Genomic DNA, 15,102 nt, shown 5'->3' on the forward strand with positions numbered 1-15,102 from the left:
TAGTGCAGCACAATGTCGGTATCAAAGGACAAAAAATAAGTACCCACTTAGATGGGAAAATTGCTCAATAGTTTTAATTGATTTGCTATATCATAGATAGTTAAATCTAGGTAGTTATGAAGGTAAATGTTAATGATAGACTCAGAGAACAAATTTTGGTAATAATAATTATCAAATTAGTAGGTAAAAGACATTTTTTGTCAGTTTTCTGACGCACTGTAGTAGTGTACCGTTCCGTAGATTATCAAGGATTAATTTGAATATTTTTAAGTCATGGATATATAGCACAAAAACGGAGTGTACTCTAAATTAACCGCGAAGTTGAGGAGAGTACACTTCGGTGTTTTGTGTTATAGCTCCATAACAAAAATACATTCAACGTAATTTTACTATATACATTTCCCAGTGGTAATCCCCTTTTATTGATGGACTCTCTTAGAAATTATTATGTCGCTTGAACAGCCAATCAAAAGAGACTGTATAAACGTCAACGCCATTCTTTATGTGTTTGGCTGATAACACAAACTTTTAAGCCAATAAAACGATTGTAACAAGCAATATTAAATTATTTAATTCTTAGAGCGTTAAGGATGAAGCAAACAGTTGCGAATGATTTACAACAAAGGAATAAAACTTCGACGTGTATCAACGTTAAGGACAGAATCAAAAGTGATCGTGTGTAACATACTATAATAACGCAACGTATCTACGATATTTCCACAAACCATTGTCTATTTTAATTGATACAACTGTATACTGTGTAAAGAAAAACACGTATGGAACTTCCCTTTACCTTGAAAATTACGCGAGAAACGATATTTTTGTATGTTGAAAATCATTAGATAATTATTATCGGTACGATAATAATGAGTTGGCGCAAAAAAATCGTCCAAAAACTCCATTCTTTGATTATAACAGTGGAAACAAAGCAAATGTAAGGTTTTTTCTATTCATGTATTCACTTTGACAGTCGTTTCCCTGAAAACTGGACAAATGTTTTTCAAACGAATATCGTAGATCCTATGACTTTAAGTTGCAAAGATGTACAGCTGAAGATATGAAGACATGTGATGAATAAGCTAAAATAATTGATTGAGGAAAGGAAATGTGAACTAGTTTCGGAAAATCTTAATGGAAACTGGAACGAGTGTTTAGTTCTGCATTACAATGTGAAATCTGTTAATATGTTTTCAATCCTAGACAGTACCACGGCACCATTCATCCACCATTCGTTAAACATGAATCAAATGTCCATTTGTCCATGTTTATGTCGCTCACATACATCTAGACATCTCTTTATATCATATGTTTCTATATATATGTCAAAAAGTAATAACGACAGTACAGACAAGTAAATTGTCGAATTTTCGAGGCAATCTGCCCCTTTATCAAGACACATGTAAATTACATACGATCACATATAGACATAGAACATGGAACAGTTACACAAATAAACAAGTGTAAACTGGACAAATTACGGTGATATTGGGACAATACGGGTACACAGACAGACAACAAAATATACTTAAACAAAAGTAACAGATTGGATACACCGGATCACAATATAGGTAGCCTGGATTATGATGCGTATTATAGGGTCTAGTACGTAATAACGACGGTATAAACCAATATAGGTACTGGATCCTAACAAACAAATGTTGGATGCGTATTACTAGAAATATATATATGTCAAGTAGTAATAACGACAGTACAGACAAGTAAATTGTCGAATTTTCGAGGCAATCTGCCCCTTTATCATGACACAGGTAAATTATATATATACGAGATTCGGAGAGTAAATACAATCATTAGATGCTTATACAAATGTTGACCAATTCTTGATTCAAACTCTTACTCGGGGGTGCAAGATAGTGCAGGTCGCCCGGCTATGACCATGTTGGAATTTAAGCAAATGCATTTCTTATCAATTCGCTTAGGATTTTCTTCCAATAAAACTTATTAAACAATAAAACAGTACCTAATTATTTGGGATACAAAGTTTGTTTGTTTGATTGTTTTTTACCTGAACACTAACTTGAAATTTTATGTATGTGAATAAATAATGGTAATGTATTACAGTTACTTACATTGAGGTTTTTAACAAGCCAAAACATATGTTTGATAATGTGTATAGATGTGACCAGACCTTATCCGTGAATAACCGTAAATGGTGTAGTATAATGCCTGTAAATAGTTAATAGGAAATCATCTGACTGGATAGACATTAACTCTTAACAACGGAGTATTGATTTTATCGTAACAGCATTGTGTACATGATAGTCACACGGCATATAATTAACCACCGATTGTCCGGCTTAATTTATTGTATCAGATACTTAATGAAAACCAGTTATGTATCCATTGCATATGTACATTTACACAAGTACTTCATGGTATCAACATTTTAAAGAAAGAAATAATATATTAGTATCAACAATTCCGAAAGAATTTCTTTTTCCTGAGAAACCTTAAATTGAATGTAAACTATATTTAATCTAACAAAGCTTTTTGAGATTTAGCCGGTTTTTTTTTTTTGATCAGTCAGGTTTAAAGTTTAGGCATACCTATACCTGCTCAGACCTAGATCCATTCATGTAAAACAATTATCTTTACATTTAAACAAACCTGTATTGCACCTTTGACAGTACTAGAATCATTGCATTGTAATGCCAAAGTAAAGAAACTACAACTAAAGGTACACAGGTAAGCGGAATTTTACATTAATTTCTTCTTTGAATAATTAATCAAATTGCAACAAATGATATAAGTTTCGAAGTTTGTTTGGCATGTATGTCATTAAATCTTGCATTGCATTAAAAACCTATCGTTCGAGTTATTCCACAAATAATCAGGATGTGATTTAAACAAAAATAAAATTCAACTTAAAATAATGTTGTTTAAGCATATTTGATAGTGTGCAAAGTACAATCGAATTTTTGCTCTTGGTCCGCACAACAGATAATATATTTAATAATAATGCAGTTTTGGGCTACAAAGCAAGTGGAGTGATTTCCCTTAGCCCTATCAAAGAGGACGTGCGACAATTTCTGACAGAGCATGATATACCTTTATATAACGGATACATTTTTTATCACATGAAGGCTTCTTACTTCAATGTAATTGCAAATGATATTGGATACATTGCATACTGGTACCTAATATTTCTATTAGCACATTTGGATAATCCTGTAAATAAAAATGAAAGATCAGGTGAAAAATTACTGCCGGATAGTATTTCTCTTTTGTTTTTAATACTGACCCTCAATTGGAAAATTTGCCAAAAAAATTAAGTTACTCTCCTAATCATTGCAAATGATAAACCAGATAAAATTAAACGAAGTGTAATGATAAATGAATATGAAGAAGGGGGGCTAAAAATAAGAGATATTGAAACACATGTAGAAATGCTAAGAGTCACATGGGTAAAGAGATTGTTTGATACAACACAAAAATATTCTAACTGGACCATAATACCTAAACTTTATTTTGATAAATTTGGTAAGGACCTGATGCTTTTTAGGATGAGAATACAATCATTAAGGAAAATAGATAATATAGAAAAAATCCCTTCCTTTTACAGAAATATCCTGGAGTCGTGGATAAAATTTAATGCCCGGGAGAGAAAAAATAAACCCAAACACATCCAAAATGAAATAATATGGGGAAATACTCACATTACCTGTGGTGGTAAATCAATCATATTAGAAAATTGGATAGAAAGTGGTATAATAAAAATGGAAGACTTATGTGATGAAACAGGAAAAATAAATGATGCCTATATTTATGCGAAACTAGTAATTAAAGGAAATTGGATTGCTGAAATAATGAAATTAAAAAAATCAATACCCAAAACATGGATTGAAGAAATGAATAAAACTGAAAGGAAAGAAACAAGTAAGGACGAAATTGAAAGATTAAGTGAGCATACAAATAAATTCATTTATAAAACCTTACTTAAAAGTAAAAAAGAAAATCCATATTTAGTAGAAAAGTGGAATAACAATATTCAATGCGAGAATAACAATATACAAGATTGTTTTGAATTTATATTCAAGAAATTGCCTGATAATGTCTTAAAAAATTTTAAATGGAAGCTGATACATAATATTATTCCAACTAGGAAAAATCTTAAAAGATGGCGGATTGAAAGTACAGATGTATGTCCATATTGTAATAAAGTTGATGACAACTTGCATTTTTTCATAGAATGCTCACATCTAGATGAGTTTTGGAATATTATAACAATGAATTTACATAAAATGGGAATATTTACAAAAATAAGAACACTAAAATGTATTGTCATTGGGTATCAACCAGGAAAAAAGAAGTTTCAACAGTTGAATTTTCTACTTGTACTAATAGGCTATAATATATATAAATCATTTTATGTCAGTGAAAAAAGAACAAAAACAGTAGATATTTACAATATGTTCATGGCAGACCTAAATTTCTACACGAAGTATTTTCATAAGGTCCTGGACCAATAGTTGTATGGTATGCCGACTTGGAACCTGGGCAGATCTTCGTCTTAATGCTCCAAATCCATTCTAAAAATAGATTAAATGAAAAAATTAACATGAACAAGATAAATTAGTTAAAATAATAACTAGACCTTCTTTTAATATAACGTTAAATCATTGTCATTTTTGCAGTTTGTTATAACTAATTAAAACACCTCATGGATGTTGTACGTTGTAATATTTGTTTCTCGATCTGGACCAACTGCGAGTCAGAATCACAGGTAGGACTAGTAAGAATCAGAAATAACTTAGTCTAAGTCTTTGGTAAAGCAGTATACGATAGAAATTATTCTCAATAATGTAAATTTAAATTCTGAACTGTTTACATAACTACGAATAAGACTTACCCGGTAATACTGTAAAGCGCAGTCTCCAAACAACCGCAGTCGATGACACGTGTTGTGGACAGACACACGTTATACACTCCTACACGTGGTAAACTCGGCAAGGAGCACTTGATTCGGAGTAAGCTCCCCTTACAAGGCTGCACAACACTATTTTAACATGTACGGAATAAACGGAATGAATGAATGAAGTATGGCGAATGCTAGCCCTCGTGTGTGAGGACATTTTTGTATTTTGTTGGTGTCTTTGAAAATAAAATTTTTGAACAAAAAAAAAAAAAAAAAAAAAAAAATGTTGTTATTTTGTGAGAACCTTTTTGCTTTTGCGAAAGGACTTATTTTAGAAGAAATTCTTTCCCACAAACAGATAATTAGCTGCAATATTTAAATGAATAAAAATACCAACATAAATGTAGATATCACGTGAACTACCACCATTTACAGGTGATGACCTCAGATGGATCCCTCCTATTTCTGACGGCCATTATATCCACCGTGAGATGTCTGCCGCTAGACGTCGCATCCTACACAGAAACTAACCAAAATGTCATAGAAAAACTGCGCAAGGAGATATTTGCCTCGTCAGAACAGTGGAATGTTAAAACAAACGGTTAGTATAACATACGGAAGCAATTTGATTTTATGGGAGTTTCAAAGAATCATCACTATTGTTTGTATATTCTGTCAGGAACATAGTCCCCATTCACCAAATGGACCTTTTCCTGGAGACACTAAATGTAACATTTTAAGTAACGTTATGCTTTTACAGCAAAATGCCCGTTCGTAGCAGTCGATATTTTTTCAACAAACCAACCATACGATAGGATAGATTCTTTGTGCATTTGAATACAGTTGAATTAGTGGAGTGTTCATATAAGCATTACGTATATTGTGAGACTGCATCTCTATATAAGGAAAAAAATATCAACATTGTTTTAACCAAAAACATGTATTACTTTTGAAGTTATATATAGAGGATATCTAACAGTGTCTTCAGTAATACCAAATATATTTAACGAGTGGGGCTAATATTTTGATATTTTTCACGAGTGCGCAGCACGAGTGAAAAATATCAAAATATTAGCCACACGAGTGAAATATATTTGGTATTACTGAAGACACTGTTAGATATTCTGTTTATTACATTTTTTATCAACGAAAAACCTACCCCGTATGCTAACTAGGCCTACAGCGATAATTTGTAAACAAAAAAAGTAGTTTCCCCTGTCCAGGTGCTGACATATATGTCGGGCTTTCTGATTGGTCAATTATTTTGGTATTTTCTAATCATTAATTTGATTGGTCAATCAGCAAAAGTGATATTTTTCACTAGTGAAAAATATCACTTTTATAGAATGAATAATTTTTGATATTTCACTGGTAAAAATGTAATAAAACATGTTTTTTTCCATTTGGAAAATGGTTTAAGGATTTCATTTTTATACACTATACTTTTGAGACTAAAATGAAAAAGAAAGCATCTTAGGAGGCATTTTACTGCACTTTCTCTTTGATGTGGCTATATTTTCATATTTATGTGATCTTCAGTAATATCTTATTTGAGATATGTAACTTCACAATCTTGAAGTTATCAGATCGTGTCTAGCTGGGTCCTAAGTAGTATTCCCATACAAACTTTATCTTCTCCTGTATGCTTCTGAGCAGATAATACGAAGGTGTCTGTCATTAAAAAGCATGCAGATCCTAAGTAGCCCAAATGTTTACATATTTTAGTCGAACTTCGCCATCTCGAAGTCACTGTGGTCACGAAAAATCTTCGAGATATCCCGAGTACATGAGTAGCTGAGTAAATTTTATATAGCTTTTTAACTATTGAAATGTTACATTCGAGTTAAGCAGGGACTGTGAGTTATCATAATTTGATTACACGAGTGTATATGTTAAGAGAGCCATTGAGCTTTGTTATGGTTTGTAAAACTTAGCACTAAAAATACTAGTCCAGATGATTCAAATCATACCAGGTCATTTGATTTATTTATATAGATTCCCCCAAGCTAATCAATATAGATGACATTATCAACTGGCAAAGAGGGCCTGACAGTTATGAAGTCGCGTTTGACGGTCTGCGAGATCCAGTCACCATTCGTCGATCTCTCCGATCCTCCATAGCCGAACCTTGGCCACTACCACGTGTGTTCCACCCCACCAAACACATGTACAGAATACATCCTCATAACTTCACTTTTGCTGTCAAGTCCCACTCATGTGACATCATAGATGATGCCATTCTGCGATATAACAGAACAATATTCGAAGACTCGATAGAAGTCTCGGAGGAAAATTTCTCAAATGCAGAGAAGTCGAAAATCAAAGAGGAAATGAGTCATGAAAAACTGCTGTACTTTTCTGACATACCTTCAGTATCAAACGTTTACATCACTATTAAAGCGGAATGTACCGACTACCCTAATGCTCTGTCGGATGAATCATGTAAGTGCTTGTAAGTGTAAACTGTCCAAGTAAACTCCATTTATAAACCAATTGTATCACTTATAACGCTCGTTCTAAATGATTTACTATTGTTGTTTCTAACATTTAGGATATAAGTGGTTGATTTCTGTCTTCTTCACATTCGAATGAAGAGACTACATAATCAAGGTCAAGCTCACCAGAGGTTTCTTAACTGACAAATATAGTGTCAATACAGTATCTAAAGAATCAGTTACGAAATTGTTTGACTTATAGTCAATGTCAAGAGGCAAAATCTAAAGCAATCAGTGGTAAAGTTCTGAAGTAAAATTGATCCGAATGAAACAAAGAAATACATGATTAAAGGTCAATGCCGTCTGATCAAAGGTCAGTGACAAAAGTGGTATTTATTTTGTTTTTATTAAAGGAATAAAACTAAAGGATCTACTGCTACAAATGCGTTTTAACAGTAATGGCATATGATGAAAGTCTCCTTTGCCCAACATAGGTAGAGGAAATATTTTTCTTGGTTGGAACGTTAGTAATATCGGGTTATGGCTGGTTCTCTTTAGGATACTCCCACAACTACTCAAATCATCACTGATCTATACAGTTATACTCTCACTGCTGTTAAGATGCATATACTCAACCCTTCCTTTGTTGTGTTGTAGACCGGCTGACGGTAGCCCCCACTGGTGTAACATTGGATGCAAATGAGATGTGGGGAGTGATTAGGGGTCTAGAGACCTTGAGTCAGCTAGTAGTCAACAATGCTGAACGGGTACTTATATAAAATTCCAACGAAACCTGTGATACATAATTATGATATGCATGGCTTTATTAGCCCCATAATTATATACAAGTACGTATAAAACAATACAAATACTATTTTCGTTTAATATTTACCCATCAATATATTTTCTGAATGATTCATTGGCCAATTTCTCACCCTAAACCCAATAACCATGACAATACTTGACAGCGTACAAATGGTGTTGATAGACTGGGTCAAACCCTGTTTTGTATTGGCTATTATACGATGTCAACCAGCAGACTAATTACTAATCATGGAAACTACCTACATAAATGATGTGTGTTCTTTTTCCAGTTTTACATTCATCAAGCTGTCATACGGGACTCGCCCCGGTTTAAATACAGAGGGTTTCTATTGGACACTGCCAGACACTACGTCACGAAACAGGTCATACTCGACGTTCTGGTGCGTAAATCCATAGAAAACAATCGTATTCGATCGGTAAATTCTGGAATAAATCATTAAAACTCATGACTACAGAGATCTAGCTTACCAACAAAACAGACAGGATTCAACCTTTATCTATATCCGAATGTTTACGATGAAGGAAGTAGAATACACTTTTCTTGAACACCTGGTTTTATTTTATACTTTTTCCATTGTAAATTATATATTTATTCACATTTTGCCTCCGTTTTACCGAACCTCTTTGTTTTCGATGAAGCAAGCCAGAAGATGCGATGACAACAACTTTCGTGCATATAAATGTATATTACAGTTATCTACACTTACGATATTGATTTATAAATAATGTTGAAAGTTAAATATCAATATTAAAGCATGCCTCCTACCTTTCAAGGTCTCTGAGTAGCCCCCAAACTACTACAAGTTATAATTTTGCTGTTGAAGCTCTGATTGTGATCTTCGGTTATGTTCAATCTTGAAATATTGGATATCAACGGTAACGAAATCCGGCTAATGTAGTAAAAATTCAAAATTCACTTCTATTGAGATTTCCTTGCTTTTCAGGAAGGCATGGCCCAAAACAAGATGAATGTATTACACTGGCACATAGTGGACGACCAGTCTTTTCCCTACAAAAGTGATGCATTTCCTGATCTCAGCAAAAAAGTAAACTGATTCGATTAATACTGTCACATTATGATATACGAATATCTTTGACATCATGAACTTGTAAATATTCTATTTTCTTGTGAGATATTAAGTAACCCTTACTTTAGGTATATATTTTTATTCATTTATTTACTCTTGACAGCATGGGATCCCTTAAGTTGCATTGTAACCAGTTCGCTTGATACTTACAAATGACGTAAGGATAAATTATTCTTTATTATTATTATCATTATTTTTTACAATGAGGATTTTCAGATGAACACAATAATGGTACATTTAATGTTTTAGTGGTGTCTTAATATAAACACAGCATTTTTTATTATTACATTTCTAGTTTACTTACAGGTAGCCAACATGCTTTTTATTTTCGAATCTCTTCCAAATTTTTCATCAGAAAAAAAATCCATTTAGAGTACAAATGGAAGATGCTGAATACCACAAAGTTTAGGTGATATTAATTTTCATTAAGATCGATGACTATCCTTTACTTTATACTAGGGAGCCTACCATTCGACAATGGTTTACACTCGCAATGACATCGCTTATATCATCGAATACGCAAGACGCCGAGGAATCAGAGTAATACCGGAATTTGATACACCTGGTAAATAAAAAAGATGTATTTTCAAAATGACATTTAATGCATAGAGAGTGTAGATTTGTTTTACAAGCTTTTAAACAATACCATGTATTAATTTAACTATAACATTAGTGAGATTGAAATAGAATCGAATCACAAAACTAAATTCTATTCCCGACATTTATACAGGATAAACCTCCGTATGTTTTATATGATGATAGGGTATATATAGATATAAGTATAACGTAGTAACGTCACAAATATAATATAGTAACGTCACAAATATGATGTAGTAACGTCACAAATATAATATAGTAACGTCACAAAATATGATGTAGAAATGTCACTAATATAATGTAGAAACGTCACAAATATAATATAGTAACGTCACAAATATAATATAGTAACGTCACAAATATAATATAGTAACGTCACAAAATATGATGTAGAAATGTCACTAATATAATGTAGTAACGTCACAAATATAATATAGTAACGTCACAAATATAAGATAGTAACGTCACAAATATAATATAGTAACGTCACAAATATGATGTAGTAACGTAACAAATATAATATAGTAACGTCACAAATATAATGTAGTAACGTCACAATATAATATAGTAACGTCACAAATATGATGTAGTAACGTCACAATATAATATAGTAACGTCACAAATATGATGTAGAAATGTCACTAATTTAATAGAGAAACGTCACAAATATAATGTAGTAACGTCACAAATATAAAGTTGTAACGTCGTAAATATTTAAGCATTGAACGGCTTTCAGTTGGCATTCATAGTCAATATGAATGCCAACTGGACAGAGGCAAATTCCATGAAGCGCGCTAGCGCTTCATGTTGAATTTGCCTCTGTCCAGTTGGAATTCATATTGACTATGAATGCCAACTGAAAGCCGTTCAATTCTTATATTTACCATCTGCGATTTTTTATTTGTCATGCGATTTTTGTTTTGAAATTTTCAAATTCAAATTTCCCGCGCTTACCAGTAGCAGAGATCACTTCCTGTTGGCAGCTCATAGGCTGGTGAACACGCAACTGAATTGGTAGGGTTATATAGTGGCAGTGCCATACAATGGTAAATATGATGTAGTAACGTAACAAATATAATATAGTAACGTCACAAATATGATGTAGAAATGTCACAAATATAATGTAGAAACGTCACAAATATAAAGTTGTAACGTCGTAAATATGATATAGTAACGTCACAAATATAATATAGTTACGTCACAAATATAATGTAGCAATGTCACAAAAATAAAGTTATAACCTCACAAATATAATATAGTAACGTCACAAATATAATATAGTAACGTCACAAATATAATATTGTAACGTCGCAAATGTAATGTTGTAACGTTACAAATATAATGTAGCAATGTCACAAGTATAATGTAGTAATATCATAAATATATTGTAATAACATCACAAATATAACGTCGTAAATTCACAAATATAATATAGTAACGTCACAAATATAATATAGTATCGTCACAAATATAAATTTGTAACGTCGCAAATGTAATGTTTTAATGTCACAAATACAATGTAGTTACGTCACAGATGTAACGAAGTAACGTCATAAATATACTTTAGTAATGTCACAAAAATGAGGTATTAACGTCACAAATATAATGTTGTATTGTCAAAAATATAATGTAGTAACGTAATAAAAACAATGTAGTAGAGTCACAAATATGATGTAGCTACATCACATTTATCAAGATGTGAAGAAGAGACCTTGCACATTTTTCAACTGCTTGATAATAGTCAATATAGTTTGCGAAGATACTAAATGTATCACAAAACGATGTTGATATGTTTCAATTATCAAATCAGAAGACTTCTTTGAATACATACATATTCGGTTATAATTAATCTTGATGCGTTTATTTGCTATCTAATTGCATGGATCATTACTTTCGGAATACTATACCAGAGTGTTACAGTGTATCTTAGGAATATATTTTTTGTTCTCATTCAAATTTTCTATTAAAATGTCGAAATAGATTTTTTCCAATATTTTGACCTTTCTATCACTTAGGACACACCTATTCCTGGGGGTTATCACGACCGGAACTTCTGACCCAGTGTTACCCTGGTAAAGCGGAGGCTGTGCCTGGTTACCTTGGTCCCATGGATCCCTCAAACGAACACTTGTTTAAGTTTCTGGCCCAGTTCTTCAAGGAGGTGCTTATATTGTTTAAAGATCCATACATCCACCTCGGGAATGATGAGGTATTTAAGGAATGTTGGTATGTCATCATTGTTATATCTACAGAGTAAATACGTGTAAACCTAATTTATTGTAGCTGTCGCTATATAAAAGAAAATACGATAAAATATTTCAAAGTAAAGGTACTAAACTAATTATACATATCCATCTTTTGACGTAATTGCGTAAAAATATTATGCACTTTTTGACCACGCATTTGCTTCTTCGAATAACTTTTTTTCTTACCTAATCTTTGTATATTTCAAATTAAGGGCATCTAATCCTAAAGTCATAGAGCTGTTCCGTAGACTTTATCTGGAAGAGGGGATAGAGGAGTTAAAGGCGGAACACACTACGGACAACTCAACATTAAACACCAATATAAGGTACAGTGTTACATTAAACATCAATATAAGGTACAGTGTTAATTATACATCAATATAAGGTACAGTGTTACATTAAACATCAATATAAGGTACAGTGTTACATTAAACATCAATATAAGGTACAGTGTTACATTAAACATCAATATAAGGTACAGTGTTACATTAAACATCAATATAAGGTACAGTGTTAATTATACGTCAATATAAGGTATAGTGTTACATTAAACATCAATATAAGGTACAGTGTTAATTATACATCAATATAAGGTACAGTGTTACATTAAACATCAATATAAGGTACAGTGTTACATTAAACATCAATATAAGGTAGTGTTAATTATACATCACTATAAGGTACAGTGTTACATTAAACATCAATATAAGGTACAGTGTTACATTAAACATCAATATAAGGTACAGTGTTACATTAAACATCAATATAAGGTACAGTGTTACATTAAACATCAATATAAGGTACAGTGTTACATAAGTCATCAATATAAGGTACAATGTTACATTAAACATCAATATAAGGTACAGTATTACATTAAACATCAATATAAGGTACAGTGTTACATTAAACATCAATATAAGGTACAGTGTTACATTATACACCAATATAAGGTACAGTGTTACATTAAACATCAATATAAGGTACAGTGTTACATTAAACATCAATATAAGGTACAGTGTTACATTAAACATCAATATAAGGTACAGTGTTACATTATACATCAATATAAGGTACAGTGTTACATTATACATCAATATAAGGTACAGTGTTATATTATACATCAATATAAGGTACAGTGTTACATTAAACATCAATATAAGGTACAGTGTTACATTATACACCAATATAAGGTACAGTGTTACATAAGTCGTCAATATAAGGTACAGTGTTACATAAGACATCAATATAAGGTACAGTGTTACATAAGTCATCAATATAAGGTACAGTATTACATTAAACATCAAAATAAGGTACAGTGTTCATTAAACATCAATATAAGGTACAGTGTTACATTAAACATCAATATATAAGGTACAGTGTTACATTAAACATCAATATAAGGTACAGTGTTACATTATACATCAATATAAGGTACAGTGTTACATAAGTCATCAATATAAGGTACAATGTTACATTAAACATCAATATAAGGTACAGTATTACATTAAACATCAATATAAGGTACAGTGTTACATTATACACCAATATAAGGTACAGTGTTACATAAGACATTAATATAAGGTACAGTGTTACAGTATACATCAATATAAGGTACAGTGTTACATAAGTCATCAATATAAGGTACAGTGTTACATTATACATCAATATAAGGTACAGTGTTACATTTTTATTGCAATGCGGTATTTTATATATCCATGTTTTTGTACTTCCGAACTTTGATATATTTTAAGGTCATTGGGCATTTGAATTTAAACTTAATACCATGTCGTTGTTTCTGTCAGTTAGTGATATCATTGAGCGTCACAAAACAATGTGTCGCACCGTTTAAATGCGACCACCTCAAAGAACGATATTAGCACACCAGAGCAAAATCAGAAAAAAATAAGGATTGATATGGATTACTGAAGAGAACAGTGAAATGAATATGTTGTGCGATATTTATAATGAAAACAACGTCCTACCGACATTTCTGTTTTTGTAGAATGTTTTTTCGACAAAATTGATTGGATCCTTAAGATATAATACTGCAATGCTGATCACTTAAAAATGAAAAGATAATCTGGTTGAATAAACATAAAGTACTTTCATTCATCATAAGATGACGTGTTTATAATTTTGATAATATGTCAGATTCTCTCACAAACTTCTTAACACAGCTCTGTTTCCTTACAGACTACTAAACAGAACTTTGCGCACGATGTCTGAAGAGGAACAAGACAGATTGTTACCAAAATATGTCTGGCAGTATTTCATGAACAGGTCAGTTTCCGTTTATTGACCATGTTACTGGTATAAATGATCTTATGTTATGCAGTTCCTACATTCTCAGACCCATTTTATTCTCACTTTCCTTCTGGACTTTCAAACTTTTGGCATCATGGACAAGTCCTATACGGACGAAACATTTATATGATTCAGTTTTTTATTCATTGCTTAAAATAAACTTTATTGATTGATAGATACATAACTAAATGTGTTATTCACTTGTGTGAGTTTTAAGCATCCTTCTTAACAACATTTGATATAGTTTTGGACTCATTATAACCAGATAACTGATGGTGTTCTCTTCACTAGGTCACAGACATAACAAGCGCCGTATATATGTTGACATTTGAATAACTAAGAATATGTTATATATTGTACGTTTGTGCGCTCTGATAATTTTCCATTTATTTAGCCCTAGATCAATACAGGTAGGTGTTTAACGATGTACAGAACAACAGAACATTTGGATTTTATTTATTAACACAATAAAAAGAATCTAGTGGACTTCTACTGACTTAATTTTAATTTAATTTAATTTATTCATTTTTTAAACACATCCTAATTAATACCTCTTGCGTTTTACAGTATAATTTTGGTGGCATCCAATATGATTGTATAAGCATACAATATGTGCGTACTGTTGTGGTAAATCCACATTTTATAGACGTATATCAACTAACCCATATCGTATATTTTAATACATATCTAACATACCTTAATCTTCTTTACCAATATTTGCAGAATGCATAAAG

This window comes from Pecten maximus, chromosome 11 (genome assembly GCF_902652985.1).
Source record: "Pecten maximus chromosome 11, xPecMax1.1, whole genome shotgun sequence".
Classification (NCBI taxonomy): domain Eukaryota; kingdom Metazoa; phylum Mollusca; class Bivalvia; order Pectinida; family Pectinidae; genus Pecten; species Pecten maximus.